Genomic DNA, 27109 nt, shown 5'->3' with positions numbered 1-27109 from the left:
TAAATCGAAAAACTGTAAAAAAAAAAATAAACTCTGCGTTGCCAACATAATGTACGTACATAAATATGTATTGTATTGAAAGAAAAAGGATAACAACTTTTCAATGTGATTTTGTTGATACATATTCATTGCTACTTTAATTTTGTTGCTGTTGTGTCTGTTGCTGCCACTGGCAGCAGCAGCAGATGATGATGATTATGATGATGACGATAATGATGTTGCTGATGACGACGATGATGTGTGCGATGGTGATGGTGGCTATGGAAATGCTTAAGGACTATAAGGAGAGAACTGATGCTCTGCTATTTTGCGTATGCCAACCGTGCTGCTGAAAATATTTTGTTTTACTCCGTAGCTCTGGTGATGATGCTTTTTCCTCCTAAGGCTGTGATAAATGAAATAAAAATACATTTCACAATACATATACATTTACGTATATATATTCTGCTGTGTTTTAAATAAGGTTCTTTGAGTGTTTGCATGACGTGACGTACGCAATTATGCCTGAAGAAAACTTATACAGGTACTAGGTATAGCTGCTTTCAAAGGCGGCATGCCAAAGCGTACCTATAGCTTGTGATGGCTGTGGGTGGTTTTGATGGGATTATTTTTTCGATGGATATGATGTGTCGTCCGGTTTTTACTGTGCTGAGTACTGAGTTATTTTTACTTGAAATTTTATCTTTTGTTGTTTTTATGTTGGTTTTTGTTTTTTTTTTTTTTCTTATGTTCTACTACTTTTGTTTTAAGTGTAAATGCCACGGAATGGGTTTCGACTGATGCTACAAGGAAATTATCGATTTTCAAATATCCAAAGTTAACATTAAAATCGTTTTTTTTTTTATTCTGGGAAAACAGTATTTGCCCTAAAATAAAAGCTTCCAGGCTTTTGAATTTGAATTCAATAAAATTATATACCTATGCGTATGCATATTTCTAGAAACCTATGAACTGATATTTTGGTTATACCTACCTAAACCTCTTCCCTTTCTAAACTTTTGTTGTGTGCTCTTCATTTCCCATATACCTTTCTATTTTATTGATTTAACTCAATCAAATAGAATATATTCGAATTCTTTCTATCAAACTCAAAACAAACCACTCGAGCATACACAGGAAATGGATGATAAAATAAAGATTCTATGTATAATCCAAAATGTTTCACTTTCAGGGCACGTAAGTTAAATCACTAGTCTTATAAATTTTAACTAAAACAAAATCAAAATAGCGTTTCGTTTTCATTTTTATTTATTTATTTATATTTATCATTCTGATAGGGACATATAGTGACATAAAAACAAGTAGAAAATTTGATTTCAAATAGATACAAATTATTTTTGATTCTATTATTTTTTTCATTGGTATCTTTTGATAAATAACTGTATAATTTGTTTTTAGAGTTCAATAAAAACGTGTTGTTCTTCAGAAAATACCTACTATTCCACACAAAATATATGTATTGTAGGTATATGTTTATGTATACATATTTATATCACGAATAACTACATGAATGAATTTTTAATTTGATTATAATTAAGGTATGTTTTAAATGCATGTAGAATGAAGATACAATTCATTTCAATGTTAGTTAGTTTGAGGTAGAACTTTTATTGTGGGTAATACATGAATATTTGTGTTTTTTTAATTAAATCCCATTCATGCAATTTGAACATTTTTAATGAAATAATGGACAGTTTTAGTGAACATGATACGGAGATTTAATTAATAAACAACAGTGAGTTAATTTTCTAACGTTCATTTACTCTTTATAAAGGAACATTATTCTTTTAATTAAATTAAATACGCACATAGTTTATTCTACATTTGATAAATTTACATACATTTTTTTAGATTCAGTGAAAGTAATTTTCTGCTTAGGGTAAAGTCGGGGGTATGGCACCCATTTTCGTTTTTCGTTATTACTTGAGAAATAAAGAAGATTTCTATTTCAAACAGAAGCGGATTTATTTTAAAACTATTTCTTAAATACAAAATATGTAGGTACATAAGTGTTATTCAAACATAATTTCTTGTTATTTTTGCAAAAATAAAAAACATTAACAAAAACATGATTGAAAAAATGGAGGGTGATATGGCACCTAATCGAGGGTGATGTGGCGCCCTACTTCTTCTTGATATTTTTTTGTGACACTTGTTGCATGTGTTCTTGAAAGACGTAGGTACACGAATCATGAGACCAAAAGTGACATTATGATTACTGCCTTATTCCGCAATTTTCAGCCAATCTGAAAGCTATTTGGCAAACTTTTAGGTTCTGGTCATTTAAGAAGCCTTCTTAATGTAGTGAAGTGTGAAGAGAATCGCAAAATGCTTAGGTCCTGCTTTTTTTGACATTCAGCAGCTCCAACGGCTGCTGTGATCTGGGTTTGAGTGCATTTGGCCTGGTTTGCTGATGTTTTTTGTAAATACAATTGTCAGTTGAAAAATTAGTAGGTTCAAAAGTAGATGCGGGGGAAATGGCACCGGTGCCATATATCCCGAGGTTTTTGGGTGCCATATCCCCCATTTGACTAAAATTCTGTTTTCTTCAAATGACACGAATAATCACGTTTACTTAGTTATTGCAATGAGCAAACACAAAAATACAACCGTTACCGTTCTTTTTGTGTTCAAATGAACCCTCGGCGTCAAATACTTTTGGAACTACACGTACAACAATCTTACACAAAAAAACTTTTCGCTCAAATTGAAACCACTTTTTTGTCTGTCCATTTTTTAAATTTAAGTGGCAATGGCTACTGGGGATCCGAATGCATCCACTAAAAACTTACGTCAGACTGAGATCTATTTTGCTCTTTTTGCTTTGAAAAGAAGTCATTAAGTTGGAGATATTGAAAGGGTGCCATATCACCCGTGGTGCCATATCACCCGACTTTACCCTACAACCAAAAATTTAAGTACAAATAGATTTTATGTCTTTTGAGCATATACGAACGTCCGGTATAGAATGAATAAGCTTGAAATGGCTGATAGCTACACTTATTAATGTTATCAAAATTAATAGAAAATATATTTATCGTAATTATGTAGTTCATAAAATACTAGCTTTTTTCGTTAGGTGTATCTTTATTTGCGGTATTACTATATTTCACGTTATGCATTCTTAAAAAAAAAAAGTTGAGATAGCATCAAACATGACAGCACAATGATAGAGAATGCGTAAAAAGTGGGGGCTCGGAATTCAATCTGTCTGTCTGTCAGTCTCTCAATCTTTCTCATTCTTTCACGATGTCTGTCGGTCTATATAAGGAGTAACAGTCTAAACGTATGGTATGTACCAGTTTTTGGATCCTGATGTACAGAGGGGTTTCTGAAATTAACTTTTTTGGACCAAAAATAACGGTACCTGTCATAACCAATTTTGGAAAAGCTTAATTTTATCAAAAACGGCTTCTACGATTTTCATCAATAAAATCAAGTAAGTATGTAGACAAGGTCTATTTTTTATTGAAAATTTTTTTTTCAAAAATCGTTATTAACGGCCTCCCATACAACAATTAAATCTAATTTTTTCCCAAACGCCTTGCTTAATTTCAAAGATTTTTTTAAACTAAGGCACAATTATATTTTTTTAATATAAATAAAAAATAAAAAAAAATTATTTTTGGGCTTTAAAAATATTGTGAAATTTTTTTTTGAAAATCGAATTTCTGAAAACGGGATATTTAATTTTTTTTTTATTTTATTTTTAAGTGTGTTATTGATATTTGCTACAAAATGGCATACCAATACTATTTTAAAACTTTTTTTTTAATTATTTATACAAAATTAACCGTAATGTGTGCTGCAGCAAATGATAGGATATATTATGTGTATGCGAAATAAAGTCAGATTTCAAAAGAGCTCTATGTAAAAAGATATGACGTTTTAAAAAAGAACATATTTTTACAGTTATCTTAAAAATCTTATTATCAAAATGATAAAAATTTTGTGCAAATTATATTATCTATCTTCCTTATATTAAAATAAAAAATATATTTATAAAAAAACGGTATAAAATGGTCAGCAAATCTGGGACAAAAAACTTTGTTTTCCAGTTATTTGCTCAAAGATCATTTTACAATCCAATTTTTTTACACATGCATGCACCCCAGTTATACCTACCTATAAGTCCTATAAGTTTGAAATTTTTTTAATGCTTTATAGATTCCCTAAAAATAAAAGTAACACCAGTAAGTATCCCTAAAAAATATTTATTTTTCAAAAATTCTTATTTCAAAATCTAAGGCCTAAGAAAAAAAATTCGTATTAGAAGCGTAATTTTTTATTAACATTTCATTGGTATAACTTAAATTTCCGTAAAAAAAATCCCCTACGAATAATAACCACTTTGTGGAAGGTCTACATGTTAATGTTTTAGAAAACCGTTCATAACTTATTTTTAAATTTTTTTTAGAATTTGTTCAATACTACTCTTAACCATAACAGCTCTCTAAGACCGTTTTTTTTTTCAATGCCGTTATCAACATACACAACCTCTTTTAATTGATTTTTATTTAATAATTTTAGACATACCTAACAAAACATAGAACAAAAGTCAAAAATCTATTTAAGCTTACCGTTATTATTTACTCAAATTCTATTTCCATCACTTTTCTGTAAATTAATAATAATAATTAAAATAGATTGTTTTTCGCTCGTGCCTCAAGTTTCAACTTCAAAATAGCTAAAAAAAAAAAGGTCAATACAAAAAATAGATATTAAAAAGCGAGGCAGCACGTAATAAATATTGACAAAGGCCATTTCTATTTTTAAAGCAATATTAAAAAAAGAACAAAATAAGAAAGAAATTGTGAACCTGAGGCTTATTGGTACTTGCTCCTGTACTCAGAAAAAAAAGAACATTGACAAACTTTAGCACAAACAACTGGTAAACTGATATCTGAAATCCTTACCTATACATTATAATATTCAATCACAAACATTTATAGGTATTGTCATGGATTTTTGATTTTGTTTGATTTTTTATCCTCAGTATGGCTATGTACGTAAAGTAGCTTAGACAAGGGTATAAAGTGTACACATTTTGCAATCAAATCCAGAAGCAAAAAAGTATACCCAAAATGAAAATGTCATAAAAATATTTTCATACCTACAAATAATATGAATACCTACCTGAAAAAACCGTAGGCTATTATTATGATGACCTCTATCATTTACGCGCATGTCGAGGAAGCGTATAATAATTTTCCGGTTTACTATATTTTATCTCTAAAAAAAAAAAAAAACAAATAAATAAATAGAAAAAATTGCAAGGACACAAATCTAGTGAAAGTGATTTGGAAAAGTTTCCATTTGTGGTTGAAATAAAGTCCATTATTATGTTAATTTAAAGTCCTTTTTTCTATTTGAATTCTGAATCATAGAAAATTAATCTACTGTATGACAGAGCAATATAAAGGGGGATTGGGTGGGTGGAGAGACTTTACACAGTCCAGTTTGTCAGTTTGTTTAAATTCCGGAGAATGAAACATTTTAAGTAGAAGGATAACGATACGATTTGTTTTCATTTTATAATGCTTTGCCTTTTTTGTATCGTCATCGAGCTGTGAACGCAAATTTGGGTTGGTTATTTATTTTAAGCGTAGCGCATGATAAATACTTATTAAAAAGACATGATGATATCTATACTCTTCTAAAGAACAAATTTCCTGGCTTAGGATAAAGATTGTTTTTATTTTTCTTGGTTGGATAAATGTTTTTATTTTTTTTTTTATTATAATGAATATTATTCATTTTAAATGATGAATTGTCTTCTTTTTTCTAATAAAATTTAACTTTTAAATAATTTTATTTGAATGATAAATTGCATGACCAGTAGTAGAAATATTAGAAAGGCAGTATAGAATTTTTATTGATACAGTGCATTGAGAAATAGGTGATTTTTATTATTTTATATTATTTTATGGGTGTTGTTCAAATAAAGTTTGTGGGCGAATATAAAATAAAGTGGGGCTTAAACCTGCACCATTCTATTTTACAATAAAAGTTTCTAACCCCATTTTTCTCTCATATTCTATCTTTGTGAGGCCAAGTATAATTGTTTATATAAATTTTGATATTTGGAATATATCCGTAATTCGTCCTTAAGTATCTTTTTGCATGTATCCCAAATAAAAATGAACTGCATTTTTAGCACATCAATCATCTTAATTTTCCTTCATAGATACTGAAAGCGTTAACAAAATTTTTAAAAGATATTTCTTTTTTAAATGAGGCGTTTCCGGTTTGAAGATTGATAGTATTTTATGATGTGTGTATGTCTATTTTACAAAAGTTCGTTTATTCACAGAACCACAATAGGCCCCCAGGAAGCTATATATTATGCAAACTTTTTGGCGTTCGGGTAAACGTTTTGGAATGCAATAACAGGAGTGATTTTTCAAAAGGGGATAAAAACACTTTTATTTGCCATTCTTCAGAAAATCGAAAAAAGTAAAAGCTACGTATGTTTTTTATACGATTTCGAGTTTTAACTCCGAGTTTCAACAATACATTGTATTAAAGTAATTTTTGGTCGACCCAAAGCTTATAAGAAACTATAGTTTGCAGCAGGGTTGTAAATTATCATTTGTTTAATGCATTTGAAGGGTCCAGGGGAAAACAGCACTAGTCCATTCCATTTCGAGAAAAACGCTTTTTAAAATGTTGTTCTCCATACAACTTAGCACTAAAAGCACACAATTTATTTATTTTTTTAGCAAGGCTTAAATTTTTTTTTATAAATGTAAAAAAAAAATATTTATTGAAAATAAAAAAAAAATTGAATAAAAAAAAATATATTGCAACTGAAAAAAATGTTATTGCGATTGAAAAATATTTGCATTGAAAATAAAATTTTTATTGCAAATAAAAATATTTTGCATTGAAAAAAAAATGTATTGCAAATAAAAAATGTTCTGCATTAAAAAATAAATTCAATGCAAAATGCATTAAAATTTTAAATTAAATATTTTTTTTTAACATTGTCGAATTTCTTACAATTTGGACTATTTTCTAGTTGCAATAAATATGTATTTTTCAGTTGCAATTAATATATTTATTCTTATGCAAATTGTTTTTTTATATGCAATAAATATTTTTTTTTCAAGTTTTTTCAAAAAAAAAAAAAACTAAGACACCTGCACCATTGACTGTTTCCCCATATTTTGGAACTGGAAATCGATTGCCATCAGTAGTTTTTTGATTTATCGGTACAACTTCGAACAAAATTGTTTTCAGAAGTTTTTTTTTCAATAATTTTGAGAATTTTGCACGGTTTAAAGTCATTTCTCATCCAAAAACAATGTTTATATTGGAATTTATTTGACTTTCAAAAATCGTTGTTATTATAACAACAACTCAACAATTTTTAAAAGATAAATTTATATTTTATTGCGATAAATTAAAAAAAAAAAAGGACAAGTACAATTTTTTTCAACAATCTGAGTTTGAGGACCATTTCTTCAAGAACACTTTATTCAGTTTACTTGATTTTAATTTTACTATACGAATAAATCGTTGTGTTTCAATATATTTTAAAATTAAAAATTGAAAATTGCAATATCAAAGGATTCTACTTCTACTTTATTTTATTAGAACAAAGTTTGGACGTTTGGACGGCGGCGTCATACACAAAATGCCCCTTGATTTAGTAAAAAAAAAATAAAATCCTCAATTTTTTAACTTTTTTTTCTTTGATTTTAGGTTTTTAGTCAAAAATAATTTTTAAAATTTTTTAACCATAATAATTTGACAGAAAATTTAATTTGCTATGAAAAGTGTATTGGAACCATTTCAAAGTTAGGCTTTGTTTTCGAGTTAAATCAAAGAAACTGAAAACCGACCAGTGTTGCGGTTTTCTCAGAAATGCACCAATGGATTTAGTAGCACTTTTTTCTGGAGTATTCTTTTATGCCAAGGAATCATAATCAGCAATAAAATCTCTTGAACGAATTTGTTCCATTCAAAAGGGTCTATTCAATAGACCATTAGAGTATTTTTATTTAGCAACGTTTTAAAGCAAAAATCATAAAAATCGGAGCTGAAATTTGCTTTAACTACTCCACTAAAAGATAACAAAACGATAACAATGCAAAAATTCAAAAATTCTTGATTTTTTTTTTTTTTTTTCAAAAAAAGTTAAATAAATGCCTCCAAATTGTTTGTCTTGTCTTTATACTAGTAGCAAATAACGTTTGAAAAAAAATTAATAACAATGTCAACATTGTTTTTGGATGAGAAATGACTTTAAACCGTGCAAAATGCTCAAAATTATTTTTAAAAAATTTTTTCGAAGTCGTACCGATAAATCGAAAAACTAATGATGGCAATCGATTTCTCAGGTCCAAAACAGCAATGGTGCAGATTTTTGTGTGAAAAAACTTGCACAGTGTTATCAATTATAAAAAAATAAGAATTCCTCATAGTGTGTAAAATTTTTTTTAATCTTATTTATAAATAAAGCAAATATTTGTATTACCTACGTTTTTTTTAATCTGAAAAAATATTGTCCTCCTTAGTTACCAACCAAAGCTGGGAACCCTACTACGTACCTACGTGTGTATGTATTTTATGCTTTAAAAATATCAAATTTTTGAAAGCTTGCGAGTTACCTAACCATGGTTAAGATAAGAGGTATTTATAATTATTCTTATTTAAGATTTAATGATTAAATTTTACGAGTAATTAAACTTTCAACTAATTTTCCTCTATAACTATATTTCATATTTCAAAAAGATACTCTAAACCACCTCCGCTAATAGACTTTTACTTTGTTATCTCAATCTGACTGTGTCCACATAGATACAGTAGGTAAATGAATATAAATATGTAAATAAAAAGGCTTTCACCATTGTTGGCATTTCATGCCATCAGCCACCTAATTTTTTGAAAGCTTTGAGAACCAAAATACATTTCCTATCTCTGCTTCACTAATTCACAGAAATGAACAGCCAGAGCATCATGGTTATGATAATGGAAACATTTCGTTTGATTGCGAGGAAAAGGCAACCGCAAGTAGCAAGGTTAAATACTAAGCAAATTGATGCTTATTAAGGGAACGAAAAGAAAGAATCTTTGGGTTGGCTTGAGGCTAAATTTTAGACGCTAATAACACTCAGATAAGGTATATGTTCATATATATGTAGTTAGAGACATTTTTGTCATAGTAAAAGCTTTGGTAAATTAGATTTACCAAACAATTCTTTGAAATCCTTAATTAAAGGATTTTTGCTTCTAAATAAACATCAAACCTAATGGATAATTAATGCTAAAAACAAATGTATGTGGTATATGAGGTATCAATCTAATTTTGACTTTTAATTCATTTGGAATAAAAGCTTTTGCAGTTAATTAGACATTAAGGGATATTTGCTGTAACAAAAATAAATATTTAAGATGATCATACCTAAGTTTCTAGGTAATTTTTGGTACATTTTTTCGAAATTTCTACATGCATATTTTCAACGTTGAACTTTTCCAATGGTTCGACACTTCCGCTGGCAGCTGTTTTCCATCATTTGATTTACCATTCCTGTGCACAGAATAGTGACCTTAATATCTTGTGAACTTGAAAAAATAAAAACAAAGCAAATCATTTCAACCTTCGCTTCGCGTAGCCTACCTCAACTCAACCTTACTAAATATATATTCTCACTCAAATTTATAAAAGGTTCTTTCTCGTTTATACCAAAACAGCAGCTGCTGCCTTCATTCGAATTCAAAGTTGTTAAGAAATATAATCACTTCGTTCCATACAAAATCCCACAATCCACTCTGGGTATATAGCACACAATTAATATTATGGGATGTATTTTCAAGCATTTCAAAAGAAAACCCCCAATCTAAAGTTGCAAAGAGAGGATGAAACTCATCCAACAAGAAGCTCCCTTAAGGTATATAGTAGTATATGCATACAAACTCGTAGATAGACATAGACATACATAAATTCAACTCACATATTTTCTTTACGGTCCCTTCTTATATATAGGTTGCAGCTTCATCGTTATAAGGCTAGGTTTTATTATTCAGATAAAAACTTAAAGATGAAAGGTATCGGAACCTTGCTATGCAAATATTTTTCTCCTACTTAATATGGACTGCGATAGATTTTTGAACATTCGTTACAGTTTGTCACACCATGTGCAGATGCAAAATCTAGATACCCATTTCCAATCCAACCTATTTCAGAGCATAATATAAATTTTTTAGAGATCCAATAATTCTATTTTACATTAGATTGGTTTTGAAAATAAAAAAAATGAATCCGTTTCAAGGTCACTCTCTTCACAACGAATTTAATCGTTGCATTTGAAAGTGGCATTAGTCCATTTTTTCATGTTTCAAGATATTTAAGAGTTTGAGTTTTTAATTTTTTTTTTAAATATAGCTAAATGTTAGGGAATTCAGGCTATGTATTTTGTATTATTAAAATGTCAAATTTTAATATGCAATTAAATTTATCAAAATTCTCAAAGAAAGTTTTAACGCTTTTTTACCCCAAAATGGACCTATAGCACTTTCATTAATATTAAAAATTTTAAAAAATAAAAAATTAAAACAAAACTTAAGTAAAACTCCATGGGCCATATTCATAAAGATTTACTAAAGCTATGACTTCTAAGTCCACAGTTTAAGCTTTATAAGTTAAATAAACTCGGCTGCTATTCATACACCGAAAAAAAAAATTGATAATAACAGCTATCAAATTAACATTTTTCAGTGACAAAAGTCGTCCAACAATTAAAATATCAATTTTGATATTTTATCATATCATTTTGACATTTTTTAATTTCAGGTGGAATAGTGAGAATTTCACTTTGACAATGAAAATATCATTTTGACATTTTTTTAAGTTTAAGTGGATAGTGAAAATTTCACTTTGACAATTAAAATATCAATGTTGACTAGATTTTACGTTTTAGTTTATTATAATGAAACCTATTTCTTTCCTTTTCATTTTTATTATTTTTATTATTTTAAGAATTTTCTTTCTTTTTTCAAAACATTACTGAAAGGGAATATTCCTTACAAAATAGTGATGATATTATTTTTTCTATTATAGGTGATATAATTGTTTTGTTATTTTCTCCCAAACTATGTGAAGTAAAATCTTAGTGCCGATCAAATTTTCTCAGTAAATCATACATTTTACTTCGAAAAAACACAAAGCGCCTTTAAATTAGTAAACATTTAGAATTTTTTATTTAATATTTTTCAATAATTTGGAATGAGAAATTGATATGAAAAAATGATAATAAAATATCAAAAAAAATTTCCAAAATGTGACATTTAAATATCATCCTGATAATAAAAATGTTGTTTTAACATTTTAAATATCATAAAACACATTTTATAGAGCATTTTTAGCTGATATTTAAAAAATGTTATTTTGATATTTAAAAAATGTTAAATTGATATTGGTTTTTTTTTCGGTGTAGACGTTTTCATTGCAATGTTTAACTAAACTCGGTTTATTGAAAAAATCTATTACAATTATACTTCAAATAATGACATTTGATATCATAAATGTCAGAATTGTTTTATGGGGGTTTCGTTTGGTAAAAAAAAAAACAAATATGTTTTATCTAAATCTGTCATATACAGCGATGCCAACTGAGACATAATTATGCCTTTTAGGCATAATTTTATTAACAAAGGCATTGAGGCTTATTTTTTGCCAAAAAGGCATAATTTTTTGCACTCCACTCTTGATTTATATTTTAAAAGTTTCTTACAATTTTTTTTGATAAAAAAAGATTAAAAATTATTATTTTATAATTATAACTTTTAAATTTAGGTTGTTAGACATTTTCTTTTTACCATTTATAACTCTTGGTATTGTTTAATTTTTCGAAGAATTTTGTCGTCACTAATCAATTTTATTAGAAAAGAATCTGATCTGCAAAAAATTCAATTTTGTTGCTATAAAAAGGTCTAAAACGCTTGCAAATTTGTCATTAATTTCTTCCAATTATGTAAAGCAATATCTTAATTTCCTTCAAAAATTTCTTTCGAAGAAATTTAGTTGTCGTGACAATTAAGTATAGCCTTAATGTATAGGTTAACCAATTAATTAGACATTTCCTTTTGCGTTCTTGCACTTTTTGTGTATAATTTTTCAAACACAAACTAAGAAATCTAAATTGAGGCATAAATTATTTGAAAAGGCATAATTTTTTTTCAAGCGAGGCATAATTTTGACTGAATGGGTTGGAAACGCTGGTCATATATACCTTTGGATAAAAAAAATTAATTTTTATCAAACGAAGACTAATACATATTGCTGCTGCACTTAAATCATTGAAAAAAAAAGTATAACTATGTCACTCTGGTAGAACATTAATTAGGTTAATATCTTCAGATGGTGAACACTGGTGTTGTGACTGTGCCACACTTTCAATTAATGTTTCGAAAATCCTCTGATATATCAAAATCTTTTTTTTTTTTAAATATCCATCGAGATTTTATCTGAAGAGAATTAAATTGATTTAAAATAATAATATTTGTTAGCTTTTCATTATAGAAAAAAAATTGATTTTGCGTTTGCTCGTATTAGTAACTGCTTCAACACAACATTTCTTATGTTTAAAGTTAGACCACAGGTTTAGTCCTAACCATAGTAGGTCTAAATTTTTTTATGAATAGGTTAAACTCTGGACTTTCAAAGTAATAGCTTAGAAGGAGCTTAGTAGACAACTATGAAAACGGCCCCATATTTTTTATAGAAATTGTTTTTTTTTTTAGTGGTAATAAATAATAATGATTTTTTATAAGGGCGCTATTTTGATTTTTTAAAAGTCATAGCCAAATTTTGTCCATCAAAAAACTGATCTCGTGAACATTTTCGAGAAGTGATTTATAAATGACTTCCGACGTGGATTATCAAAACATCAAGAGAATTTCAGTATTTCAGTTTTTGGCGATAAGCACCCTCCTTTTCCACTTGGAAACGCTGATATTGATATTGATTTTGAAATTGTATCAAGCGGAGTTTAAATTTTTTTTCGAAAAATGCGTTCCAAAGCATAAAAAAGTACATATATTAATGGTGGATGGACAGGACCATTCGCTCTAGGGAAACAAATGCAATAAGGTTCTAAAATGTTTTGGTCAAGAGAATTAACAATAAAAAGAAGGCATACAAATTGCTGTTGCTAAAAACAGATTAATTATTTCTATCTTCGTGATAGATTTCATTAATGAGATCTTATAATGTCACTTTCTTAAAAACTTTAATTTCCGACTTAACCTTATATTACCTTATGTCAAAAAAATTTGTTTGTAAAATTAATTTTTTTTTAGATTATACGATACGAAGGTGTAGGTACGTGAGTGAGAAAACGAACACCGTGCTTTTTATTTCCCATCTCTGTATAATAATATAATAATAATAAGGCTCAAGACTTAACGCAACTTGAAAAAAAAAGAACAGTCACGTTCGACTTTTTCTTGAATTTTATTCAAATATAAAAGAATTTACTGACTTGCTGGCTGTAAAAAAAGCATAAACCTTTTTGCTAAAACAACTCATAAAAAAAAACTTAAATTTTAATGCAGGTACACCACCTATCATGTTTAAAGTCACAGAAACTTTAAAGAAATACTTACATTTATATGTATATAGAGAAAATCATACAATTTTCCTGTACATTAAAACACACAACATACTCTTGGCTATAATTTCTCAAAGTTGTTTATGTTTATGAACTCAGTTTCGACTATACTTATTTATACTTATATACACATGTAGCAATGTTGTGTAGAAACACTTTAATTAAAATACAATATCCAAATAAAATATTCACACATCAACCCCCTCCCTTACACAAATAGAAAAGGCGTCCGAAAGTGGTGTGAATAATAATGCTATGTATTTTCAATTTACCTTTTACCTTTGGTCTGTATCTTGAAAACTATTACCTTCTCTTTAAATCTATTTGATAAATTGAATTTGTGGTTCCTTTACAGAACCAAAATTACTTTATAAAACTTTATTATTTTACTGTGGTGGCTTAGAATTATTAAACTTTAATCTAAAACAGGAAGTCTTTAATATTCAATTCGTTTGGTCTCTTTGTAATTAAGATAAATTTACATGAAAATAAAAATTCATCTTTTCATCATTACAGATTTGAAATGTCAATGTCTGGAAAATAAGTTGAATGGGTATATCTTCTTTCAATTTCAACAGATGCTGATCGAAAAAAAAATACAAATTTTTGTGCATCGTCCTTAAAAAATAAACACATTGTGCATATTTAAGTATATTTGTGAAAATGCCTTACACTTAACACTTCCGAATTTTATTGCTCTCTTAATTTTGAGCAAACTGCCTACCTCGTTAGGACTCCTCCACTTCTCCAATGAAATGTAAATTAGTTTCGCCAAGGAGAAACTAATTTACATTTCATTGGAGAAGTGGAGGAGTCCTAACGAGGTAGGCAGTTTGCTCAAAATTAAGAGAGCAATAAAATTCGGAAGTGTTAAGTGTAAGGCATTTTCACAAATATACTTAAATATGCACAATGTGTTTATTTTTTAAGGACGATGCACAAAAATTTGTATTTTTTTTTCGATCAGCATCTGTTGAAATTGAAAGAAGATATACCCATTCAACTTATTTTCCAGACATTGACATTTCAAATCTGTAATGATGAAAAGATGAATTTTTATTTTCATGTAAATTTATCTTAATTACAAAGAGACCAAACGAATTGAATATTAAAGACTTCCTGTTTTAGATTAAAGTTTAATAATTCTAAGCCACCACAGTAAAATAATAAAGTTTTATAAAGTAATTTTGGTTCTGTAAAGGAACCACAAATTCAATTTATCAAATAGATTTAAAGAGAAGGTAATAGTTTTCAAGATACAGACCAAAGGTAAAAGGTAAATTGAAAATACATAGCATTATTATTCACACCACTTTCGGACGCCTTTTCTATTTGTGTAAGGGAGGGGGTTGATGTGTGAATATTTTATTTGGATATTGTATTTTAATTAAAGTGTTTCTACACAACATTGCTACATGTGTATATAAGTATAAATAAGTATAGTCGAAACTGAGTTCATAAACATAAACAACTTTGAGAAATTATAGCCAAGAGTATGTTGTGTGTTTTAATGTACAGGAAAATTGTATGATTTTCTCTATATACATATAAATGTAAGTATTTCTTTAAAGTTTCTGTGACTTTAAACATGATAGGTGGTGTACCTGCATTAAAATTTAAGTTTTTTTTTATGAGTTGTTTTAGCAAAAAGGTTTATGCTTTTTTTACAGCCAGCAAGTCAGTAAATTCTTTTATATTTGAATAAAATTCAAGAAAAAGTCGAACGTGACTGTTCTTTTTTTTTCAAGTTGCGTTAAGTCTTGAGCCTTATTATTATTATATTATTATACAGAGATGGGAAATAAAAAGCACGGTGTTCGTTTTCTCACTCACGTACCTACACCTTCGTATCGTATAATCTAAAAAAAAATTAATTTTACAAACAAATTTTTTTGACATAAGGTAATATAAGGTTAAGTCGGAAATTAAAGTTTTTAAGAAAGTGACATTATAAGATCTCATTAATGAAATCTATCACGAAGATAGAAATAATTAATCTGTTTTTAGCAACAGCAATTTGTATGCCTTCTTTTTATTGTTAATTCTCTTGACCAAAACATTTTAGAACCTTATTGCATTTGTTTCCCTAGAGCGAATGGTCCTGTCCATCCACCATTAATATATGTACTTTTTTATGCTTTGGAACGCATTTTTCGAAAAAAAATTTAAACTCCGCTTGATACAATTTCAAAATCAATATCAATATCAGCGTTTCCAAGTGGAAAAGGAGGGTGCTTATCGCCAAAAACTGAAATACTGAAATTCTCTTGATGTTTTGATAATCCACGTCGGAAGTCATTTATAAATCACTTCTCGAAAATGTTCACGAGATCAGTTTTTTGATGGACAAAATTTGGCTATGACTTTTAAAAAATCAAAATAGCGCCCTTATAAAAAATCATTATTATTTATTACCACTAAAAAAAAAAACAATTTCTATAAAAAATATGGGGCCGTTTTCATAGTTGTCTACTAAGCTCCTTCTAAGCTATTACTTTGAAAGTCCAGAGTTTAACCTATTCATAAAAAAATTTAGACCTACTATGGTTAGGACTAAACCTGTGGTCTAACTTTAAACATAAGAAATGTTGTGTTGAAGCAGTTACTAATACGAGCAAACGCAAAATCAATTTTTTTTCTATAATGAAAAGCTAACAAATATTATTATTTTAAATCAATTTAATTCTCTTCAGATAAAATCTCGATGGATATTTAAAAAAAAAAAAGATTTTGATATATCAGAGGATTTTCGAAACATTAATTGAAAGTGTGGCACAGTCACAACACCAGTGTTCACCATCTGAAGATATTAACCTAATTAATGTTCTACCAGAGTGACATAGTTATACTTTTTTTTTCAATGATTTAAGTGCAGCAGCAATATGTATTAGTCTTCGTTTGATAAAAATTAATTTTTTTTATCCAAAGGTATATATGACCAGCGTTTCCAACCCATTCAGTCAAAATTATGCCTCGCTTGAAAAAAAATTATGCCTTTTCAAATAATTTATGCCTCAATTTAGATTTCTTAGTTTGTGTTTGAAAAATTATACACAAAAAGTGCAAGAACGCAAAAGGAAATGTCTAATTAATTGGTTAACCTATACATTAAGGCTATACTTAATTGTCACGACAACTAAATTTCTTCGAAAGAAATTTTTGAAGGAAATTAAGATATTGCTTTACATAATTGGAAGAAATTAATGACAAATTTGCAAGCGTTTTAGACCTTTTTATAGCAACAAAATTGAATTTTTTGCAGATCAGATTCTTTTCTAATAAAATTGATTAGTGACGACAAAATTCTTCGAAAAATTAAACAATACCAAGAGTTATAAATGGTAAAAAGAAAATGTCTAACAACCTAAATTTAAAAGTTATAATTATAAAATAATAATTTTTAATCTTTTTTTATCAAAAAAAATTGTAAGAAACTTTTAAAATATAAATCAAGAGTGGAGTGCAAAAAATTATGCCTTTTTGGCAAAAAATAAGCCTCAATGCCTTTGTTAATAAAATTATGCCTAAAAGGCATAATTATGTCTCAGTTGGCATCGCTGTATATGACAGATTTAGATAAAACATATTTGTTTTTTTTTTTACCAAACGAAACCCCCATAAAACAATTCTGACATTTATGATATCAAATGTCATTATTTGAAGTATAATTGTAATAGAAGGCATACAAATTGCTGTTGCTAAAAACAGATTAATTATTTCTATCTTCGTGATAGATTTCATTAATGAGATCTTATAATGTCACTTTCTTAAAAACTTTAATTTCCGACTTAACCTTATATTACCTTATGTCAAAAAAATTTGTTTGTAAAATTAATTTTTTTTTAGATTATACGATACGAAGGTGTAGGTACGTGAGTGAGAAAACGAACACCGTGCTTTTTATTTCCCATCTCTGTATAATAATATAATAATAATAAGGCTCAAGACTTAACGCAACTTGAAAAAAAAAGAACAGTCACGTTCGACTTTTTCTTGAATTTTATTCAAATATAAAAGAATTTACTGACTTGCTGGCTGTAAAAAAAGCATAAACCTTTTTGCTAAAACAACTCATAAAAAAAAACTTAAATTTTAATGCAGGTACACCACCTATCATGTTTAAAGTCACAGAAACTTTAAAGAAATACTTACATTTATATGTATATAGAGAAAATCATACAATTTTCCTGTACATTAAAACACACAACATACTCTTGGCTATAATTTCTCAAAGTTGTTTATGTTTATGAACTCAGTTTCGACTATACTTATTTATACTTATATACACATGTAGCAATGTTGTGTAGAAACACTTTAATTAAAATACAATATCCAAATAAAATATTCACACATCAACCCCCTCCCTTACACAAATAGAAAAGGCGTCCGAAAGTGGTGTGAATAATAATGCTATGTATTTTCAATTTACCTTTTACCTTTGGTCTGTATCTTGAAAACTATTACCTTCTCTTTAAATCTATTTGATAAATTGAATTTGTGGTTCCTTTACAGAACCAAAATTACTTTATAAAACTTTATTATTTTACTGTGGTGGCTTAGAATTATTAAACTTTAATCTAAAACAGGAAGTCTTTAATATTCAATTCGTTTGGTCTCTTTGTAATTAAGATAAATTTACATGAAAATAAAAATTCATCTTTTCATCATTACAGATTTGAAATGTCAATGTCTGGAAAATAAGTTGAATGGGTATATCTTCTTTCAATTTCAACAGATGCTGATCGAAAAAAAAATACAAATTTTTGTGCATCGTCCTTAAAAAATAAACACATTGTGCATATTTAAGTATATTTGTGAAAATGCCTTACACTTAACACTTCCGAATTTTATTGCTCTCTTAATTTTGAGCAAACTGCCTACCTCGTTAGGACTCCTCCACTTCTCCAATGAAATGTAAATTAGTTTCGCCAAGGAGAAACATCTAGATACATGAAATCTTTAAAGAAATTTTCGCTTTTCTGTAATTAATCTTTAATGAATGGAAAATTTCAAGATTTTTCAATGAGTAATGTGAAAAGTTTTCGTGTTAGCTTGGGTTTTTAATTTGACTAGTTTTAAAGTGTAGGTACCTTTAATAAATAGTTTGTTTGCATTGCTATTTAAATAATTAAGTTGTGTTGTCGTTGCAATGATTTTGTTGGTTGCTTTTAAATAGGTTTTTTTTACCAAAGCAAAGAAATCAACTTCATTCACTTTCATCATAATATTGTGTTCTTTCAAAATTGAAAGACAATGACCATCTATGGTCTGGTCATTTATGGGCCTACATCTCAAAGCATACATACATCCAATACATTTGTCGTTCATTTTTACATAAAATTATCAGCATAAAATTTGTAGAAAATAAATCAAAATGCACTTTTAAAAGAGATTTTTTTCAATCTTAAAACATAAAATTCAATTAATTTGTTCACCAACGAAACGGTGGACCTGAAAATTATGTTCTTGAATTTCAATTTTAAAAAAAGTTACGTATACACCATGGTGTACGTTCATTCCAAGATGTAAATATTAAAGCAGTTTCGATCAGAGCATACTTAGGTGGATTTTGTATTGAAATTTTGATTAAATATACAAATGGGATATTTTTGACAATAAACAGAAATACTGTTAATTTAAAATCAAATTCTGAATGTTGTACCTACGTAGATAAGTAAAATACAAATTTCTTAAGTTAAAAGCTCATTACCTATAACTTTTTTAGCTTTTTTTCTAATTTTTAGAGTCCTAAATAAGAACGTTACGTTCGAAACGCAAAAAATTTAAACAACTCTGTTGCACATTTTTATGTCTCAATACCTTTTAGTTTTATTTATAAACGTTTATTAAATTGAGAACTCATTATTTATTCTTTCAAGTTTTTAGGCTGCACGGAAATACATACATCAAATTTCTTAATCCAAAATACTTTTTGATTATACAATACCTACATATCTACGTAGTTTTCTATTTCAATATAAATAAACAAGAATTTTGTATCTTCTCTAAACTAATGTCATATAAGCTCAAAAGAGCAAATGAGTGAAACACATGATAGAAGCAAATAAAAACAATCTCCCAATCCCAAAAGGTATAAATAATATCCGTTAAAACTAAACATTCTACCGTAGCAAGTAAAATAAATTGATTTTTTATATTATTTCATATACAGGCAGGGCCGGATTTAAAGCTGTGGGGGCCCCGGGTCTGCAAAAAAGTGGGGGCCCCCCTCTCAGATAACTTATTTCCAAAATAAAATTAAGATTATTTTTGATAGTTTTAAATTTATAGGGAATAGAAGATAAATACCATAAAATGGTATGATTTTGTGACTCAAAGGTGGTTTTGTACCAGCCCTGTTTTGTTTTTACCTTCAATTCCATTTTACCAATAATTGTACTTAAGCATGGAATTTCTTTAAATGTGGAATTGTGCTGGGATGCTTTTCCAATCATTTCTTTGGGAACAGAATTAATATAAAATGACGAAATTCAAAATAGTTTAAATTAAGCGTTTAGGTCAGGGATCCAACAAAAATCTTTTTCCTTTACTTTTTATGAGCTTATTTTTAGAAAGCCGCAAATTCATGGGGTTGGGTACTTTGGGCAAATTCAATTGCTAATTTATTTCACACAGAGTCTCAATCAAAATATTTATATCCATTTCATATTGAAGGAGACAAGGTATTTCGTAATATTTAACTCTTCAAATTTAAATTGTATCGACTCAGTAAGAAACTTGTTGCAAAAAAAAAGTCTATCAGCGGCTAAGAAATAACATAGTAATACAAAAAAATACTATTCTCTTCATTCCTATATGTGTTTCTTTTTAGTTTAAATAAAATTAAATTTATGCACTTGAAAACTTTGGATATTATATGCTTTACCTTATTCTTAGGAATTACAAATCTCATTTTTAATGGATATCTTACATATTTCGATTAACTTTGTAACAAAGTTTGGAGGCTTCCAGTTAAAAACGGTAATTTCTGAAATATTGAGATAGTTTTTTGAATTGCTAATACTTTTAGAAAAAAACTCTCATACTAGGTTTTTTTCTTTATGTACGTTGAGGTGAGCTTTCTAAGAAGATTTGAAATTTTTGGATTGGAAATACTTATAATTTTCGTAATCTGAAATTTATACTATTAGCTTTTTTTTGAAATCTTACAATATTGTAAAAAAAATTTGTTTTTATTCGTGGACTGTTAACTAAAATTTTGCGTATTATAAAAGTGTACCACATCATCCGACCGATGTTCTTAAAGGAATGTAGCTAATGTTTTTTTTTTTTTTTGATTTTGTGGGGCCCCTATTTTGTGGGGGCCCTGGGGCCGCCCTAAATCCGGCCTAGGAAGGCCGGTAAATAATTGTTAATCTAGAAATGACTGATAGTTTCATTTATGACTATTTTAAAATTATAGCAGAAAAATGTATTCCAACCAGTTCATTAGCTCATTATTGGTTAGTGTATTTTTAATTTCATCATTTTACGTTTACGATCACCATAAAGCCTAGTACATACTTGTGAAGCAAGTCGTGAAGTGAATTCATACAATATTTTTTGTTTTCAATTTTCAAATTAATTTTGTTCGAAAAAATATATAGGGGGAGTAGGTTCACGAGTGAAAGAGATTCCCGTACATTTTTCACGTGAACTTCTTCACTGGTCGTGAAGCAAAAGTCTCCAATTTTTTCTACACGAAGGTTCACAACGACGTTCACGGGTGAACGAAAAATACAAATTTGTATAGCTTCACGACTTGCTTCACAAGTAATGTACTAGGCTTAACGATGAATTTCATCAATTTCTATCTTTAATAATGTTCCATAATAATTGAGCTATTGCACCTTTCCTCTACAAAAATTTTTAAATTTGTTTTTTAATACAAAATGAGGAATAAAACTCGCGTTGCTTTGGATTAAAAACAAAAAGTTAAATATTTTGAAAAATCTATTTTTTGGAAACCGACAAGTTAGTGAGTTTTGTTGAAACTTTGTTTTTACTATTTCCTTTTTAGATGCACAGGTTACCGGTAAAATGGCCGTGTCGGCCCAAGGTAGCAGGTATGCATACACTAATAGCACTACGTAATTCTATACATTTTATCTTTGAGAAAATAAGTAACGTCTGACGGTACTTACTTTTTTTTGAAAACTTTCATATAAAAAAATAGTTTTTTTTTTAAACGACTCCAACAATGTTTTCTTGTGCAAGAATCAAAAATGCCAAACTTTGATTTCAGATGATTTTGCAACATAAAACCTTACTTTATACATACATATGTACCAGTACCTATTATATTTTAAGTTTTTTTTTTTAATTTCTTAAACAAATTCTTTTATGAATTTTTATAAAGCAACTTTTAACAAAAGAGCAAGTTTGTGCGATGTCGAGCATTTTATTTATGTAGGTTTTGGATTTTAAAAATTAATTTTTAAATTTTTATTTTGTGTTTATAGTTTTTTAAATATAATCGGAAAGCAAACTATCCAAAGTATCACTCCGAAGATCAAGATCCTTTCGTAAGCATAATAACATAAGTCAAATATATTTTTTAAAGAGTTTACACTTATAGAATTGCATTACGTTTTTGTATTTCTAATAAAATTTACTAATTTACTACGTCTTTCTTACTAAGCCCAGGTTTTCAATTGAAAAATAAAATTCAATTTAAATATTTTAACATAAAAGACAACTAATTTATTCCCCAACTATACGGTGAATCTCAAAACTATGTTTTTAGATTTCAATTTAACAATTTGTGGTATATATTCATTTATGTTACGTATACGCCATGTTGTACCTACATTCATCCGGCGATGTTGCAAATACTAATGCAGCTCACAAAGTTTAGATCAGTCAGAACTTAAAATTACGTATATGTGTATGTAGTAACAATGTTACATACCACACAATATTCATTGTAAAAAAATCTTATATCAGGAATCGAGTTTCCGGAAAAATATCCGCCAGTTTAAGTTAAATGACTGTAAAAAGATAGCATATCAAGATATCATATGTTTTGATGAGGAAATGTATGTCAACTTTGTTATGAGAACATTTTGTATGAGAATTTAAAAAAGAAAAAGAAACAGGGGAAAAATAGAAGAGGAAAGTTATTGCATTATGAAAATTTAATTTCTTATAAATAAATCTTAAAGCATCAAAATTATGTATTCTCTTTAAATTAAAGTAATATCTAAATCATAAAATTCAACAATTCAAAGGGTTCTCGCGCCATAAATTACCGAACAAATAAAGCTCTTTAAATCACAATAAAACTTATTTGTTCGTGAACATAAATTTTATTTTAAAGAGCACAGCAAATTTAAAATCCGAGATAGCTAGATTAAATATTTAATTTCACTCTTAAATATTAATTTGTTTGCCGAAACAAATAAAAAAAAAATACTTCATAATTATCTCGTTCTCAATTTGTGTCATATTCTTTAATAATTTGCGTACTGTCACCACAAATCTACCACTCAAAATCAACTTAAAAAAAAAAAAAAAAAAACTTATTTTTCTCTTTAATTAAACTTTCATACTCATTTATAGCTAACACTAACACTAGGGAGAAGAACAACATAACACTATCGAAGCTAAAACGAGGACGAAAAGTGCTAATGTTTTTCCCTATATCCTATCCACCCACACAGCAAACACACACACACCCCACATTCACCATTATACATTCTCTGATTCATAAATTGTCGTATCGGATATACCTACCTCGAACTTCGGGGATATGCTACTATTAATTCCGTTGTGCTTTTCTCCCAGGCGACATTGTATCCTTGTTATTTTTATTTTCGTGTTTTTCTACTGATTTTCCATGATGTCTTTTCTTTCGTTTTCCTTCTGGTAGGTATATATGTATAATATTTACTATAGTATTTTTATCTGTTATTTCAATTCTACGGTGTAATCCAAATATACATGAAAACGATTGCTGTGATTATAATACTGGTAAACAGTTATATTAACTTGTTTCTTTTTTTGTCACTTTAATGAAGATACATATTTTTTTTTTTAACTAAACCGAAAACACTTTATGGCTTTTCTTATATATATTTTTACGGGGGGTTATATCCTGATAGATATTTTTCAGGATAAAAATTTTTTTAAGGAAATGAGATAGAGACCTCAAAATTCCTCTGGTTTTGAAAATTAAAAAAAAAACTTTAAATGGAAACCCGTTCCTAACAGTTGAAATTTATAAACGAATATTTTCCAGTAAAAATTTTGGTGGTAACATAGAGAGATACCTTTAAATGGGTTGGTTTATAGCTTCAAGGGAATTCTTTTTCTAATGAATCACTTCTGAACTATCAATATATGCAATTTAGGAATATATATTTTTATGAATTTCATTTCTTTATATAACCAGAAGACACAATAAATTTATTTTTTTTTTTTTGTCATTTGAATTTTCCAGAAAAAGAAAAATATTTTCACGCACGTGTATGATGTCCAAACGTTATGAAAATCTCTCGCAGACTGGATGGTGCTAAAATGTATTCTTCCTTCGAGCTTTCGGTTCCTTTTAAAGAGAGTGGATCCTTTTGTGGAACCTAAGAAAACTCAAAGTATTGTATAACAAACCCACAATGTTTTGTTCATGAATATATACACAATCAACTAATACACTTTCAAAAACGAATTCCGGGATGCCCATTATTACAAATATAAGCATAAAAATAGCTCCAATAACAACATGTATCCTCTTCATAAAATTTGTTTTTGTTTTGAATCCTTACTACTTACCGCGTGTTTTCTGAAAAAGCTTTTAGCGTTTTAATATCACTGGGAAAATGAAAGGTAGGTATGAAGGAAAAATCAAAACAGTTAAAGCTTTTTCTCTCCTCTATACCATGTGCCAGGCACTTTTCTTTGTTAAATAATGATTTCAAGAATACTTAATCAACCAAGAATGATAAATACAAATCAGCTTGGGAGGAATCATATTCTCCTCTTAAGTCTATTTTGTTTAGGGTGTTATGTAGTTATAAGCATCGTTTCCGCTTTGTCAATGTACTTTTTTTTGGTATTACTGTTTTTGTTTTTCGATTCAAGATTTTTTTGAAAATTTGTTGACTTAACAAACATTTCTAATTAAATAGATATTCTCGAAAATATTCATCTTTTCATAATAAGGATTATAAACTTTTTAGTTCGGTCGTTTCGGGTCTCATACAAAATTATAAAATACTTTAAAATAATGTGTCATATGACACACTGCAGAAACTCAAATTTCCAGTTGACCAACCGTTTTCTCCTTTCCTACTCTTGCATATGCGGTAAAAAAAAAGAGCACTTATACGCCACAGTGTATGTGGACAACATGCAAATAACGTGAATCCCCTCTGGGGAATCACCTAAAACTGTAAACTACCAAGTTAACACTACCGAGTACCAAGAAAATTGCTCGTCTAGTTTAGACAAAAGCGCGAGGTAAATACAAACAGACAGAATAGCGCGAACCATTTTTTTTTTGCATTAGCCATCATCTGATTGTTGCCTCGATTTCGATTTTTTGTACAAATCCTGAACTGTTGTCCAATGTACGTATATCGCAATAAAAGAATCTTTGGGGGTAGAGAGGATAATAATTTTATTATTTCCCATAGCGTTGAGGTAGTAGGAACATTTTTTCACAGATTGATTTTAAACAAAAAAAATGTACCTTACCTACATTTTTGAAGAACTAAAAAATACTTTAATTTACAACGTTATTTTTAACATAGGTAATGGAGGTACGTATGCGCGAACATATACATTATGTAAGTTAAAAAGCCTTGATGAGATTAATTTGGCAAATTATATCATTTCGAATGTCAAATGAAATGATTTCCTATAAGATTGACATTAAAAATTATATAATTTGCCAAATTATCAAATTACCTTAGTGCCTGGCTACACAGTGATTTTTCAATCGATTGAAAAATCACATGCGGTGGGCTACACACTGTTGTGCCCAATCACGTTCCACTTTTACATTTTCTAGGAACAAATGTCAAAAAGAGGAAAAATTAAGAAATGGAACTGTACTGCCCTCAGAAAATTCAGTTCCCTTCATGAGCACCTTTCCCCTTCACTCTTCATCCCTCTTGCCTACAAACTCACTGCTTAGGCGATTGAAAAATCACCGTGTAGCCAGGCACTTAGAGGATATAATATATGGAGTGCTTGTGCTGTTAGTTCCGTGAAGCTTTTATAGATGGCTCTAGTTTCTTTAAGTTTTTCGATGAGTGCATGCCTCCATTTTGTTTTCATAGATGGCTGTCATCAACAAGCGTGTTTATTTACAGCTGCGGAACCGGACTCGCACTGAAAAACGAAGGCAGCGACCCCTATCCATGTATATGGCGTTACAATGTATTAGGTATAGGAACAAGCACTCCATATATTATATCCTCTAAGCAAATTACCTACACACGAGTACATTCCAATAAACCACGTAGATATATCATATTTTGTAAAACTGGTCTACCATTGCACGGAATTTTTTGCATGAGTACCATAAATCATGCAAAAAATAAAACAAACGTATGACGTTTTTGTACCCTTGGTTCCTGGTAAAGATCTTATAAAATTATTATTTCTTACACCTTTGTATTCTTAATACATATAAACAACTGTGTCATACGTTCTTTCTTTTGTATTAAAAAATACTCAGAATGTTTGAACTTCTTGTTTTTTATTGTTTAGGTATACATAAAATTCATAAAGTTCATAAAAGATAATTTTAATTTAATTTTAAAATAGTTTTATAAGAAATGCTAATATTATCATAAATATTTGCTTTTCAACTTGCGAAAACGTTTTTTAAATGGTTTTGACCCCCAAACGACTCGACGCACGATTTCTTACAAACAAAATTTCGTCACAAAATGTTGTTTTTTTTAGAAACAATTTTTTTATTTTCAAACCTTTTCCAAAAGGTCAAGTTGCTTATATTTTGAAAACGTTTTATATAAAAATTTGCGAATAAACTTACGTTTTTTTTGTTAATAAAATTCGTTCTTTAAGCCTAGTACGCTGCTGATGCGAAACGAAAAATTTTCAAGTCTCCAAAGTCGAAAACGAAAATGCTAACGAAAAAATGTGTGGATCAGAATCAAAACCCATTTTATCCACTTTTTTTGATTTCGAGTAAATCGAGAAAAACTTGTATCTCGTAAACGAAACATTTTTTAGTACTTTTTTAAATGCAGGATATATTCAATTAGGATTCCCTACAGTTTAAGTCCAGAAATCGTGATCTGAGGGTTTTAGTTTTAGAGTTATACCCAAAACAAATATGGATAGAATGGATTTTGAAAATCACCTCTGAATTTCAGACCAAAATAAGAAAATATGGCATTCAAAAAAACTCAATTAAAAACGAGAAAACTTTATTTCCTTTTTTTAACTATGCCTACTTTCTTGAACAAGTAAATTCAAACCTAAATGCCGAAATTTTTTTTTCAAAAATCCGTATAAATTTT

General features: G+C 28.5%; 1 protein-coding gene and 1 long non-coding RNA gene across 2 annotated transcripts in view; one reads left to right on the top strand and one right to left on the bottom strand.

The window, feature by feature from the left end:
* The window catches only part of LOC129914231 (uncharacterized), an 83986-nt gene extending 59727 nt beyond the window's left edge, over positions 1-24259 (bottom strand). Inside the window, exon 1 of the mRNA XM_055993378.1 lies at positions 23352-24259. The gene's annotated coding sequence lies outside the window, so the exon portion shown is untranslated. The remainder of the gene's footprint in view (positions 1-23351) is intronic.
* LOC129914257 (uncharacterized) lies at positions 4528-5355 on the top strand. Its single transcript, XR_008772156.1, has 2 exons — positions 4528-4891; positions 4953-5355. It is a non-coding gene; the product is annotated as an uncharacterized LOC129914257 (long non-coding RNA).
* Positions 24260-27109: the final 2850 nt, after the last annotated feature.

The sequence above is a fragment of the Episyrphus balteatus genome, chromosome 3 (genome assembly GCF_945859705.1).
Source record: "Episyrphus balteatus chromosome 3, idEpiBalt1.1, whole genome shotgun sequence".
Classification (NCBI taxonomy): domain Eukaryota; kingdom Metazoa; phylum Arthropoda; class Insecta; order Diptera; family Syrphidae; genus Episyrphus; species Episyrphus balteatus.
Note: the sequence above shows the minus strand (reverse complement) of the source record. Positions and strands in the feature narration are given on the sequence as shown.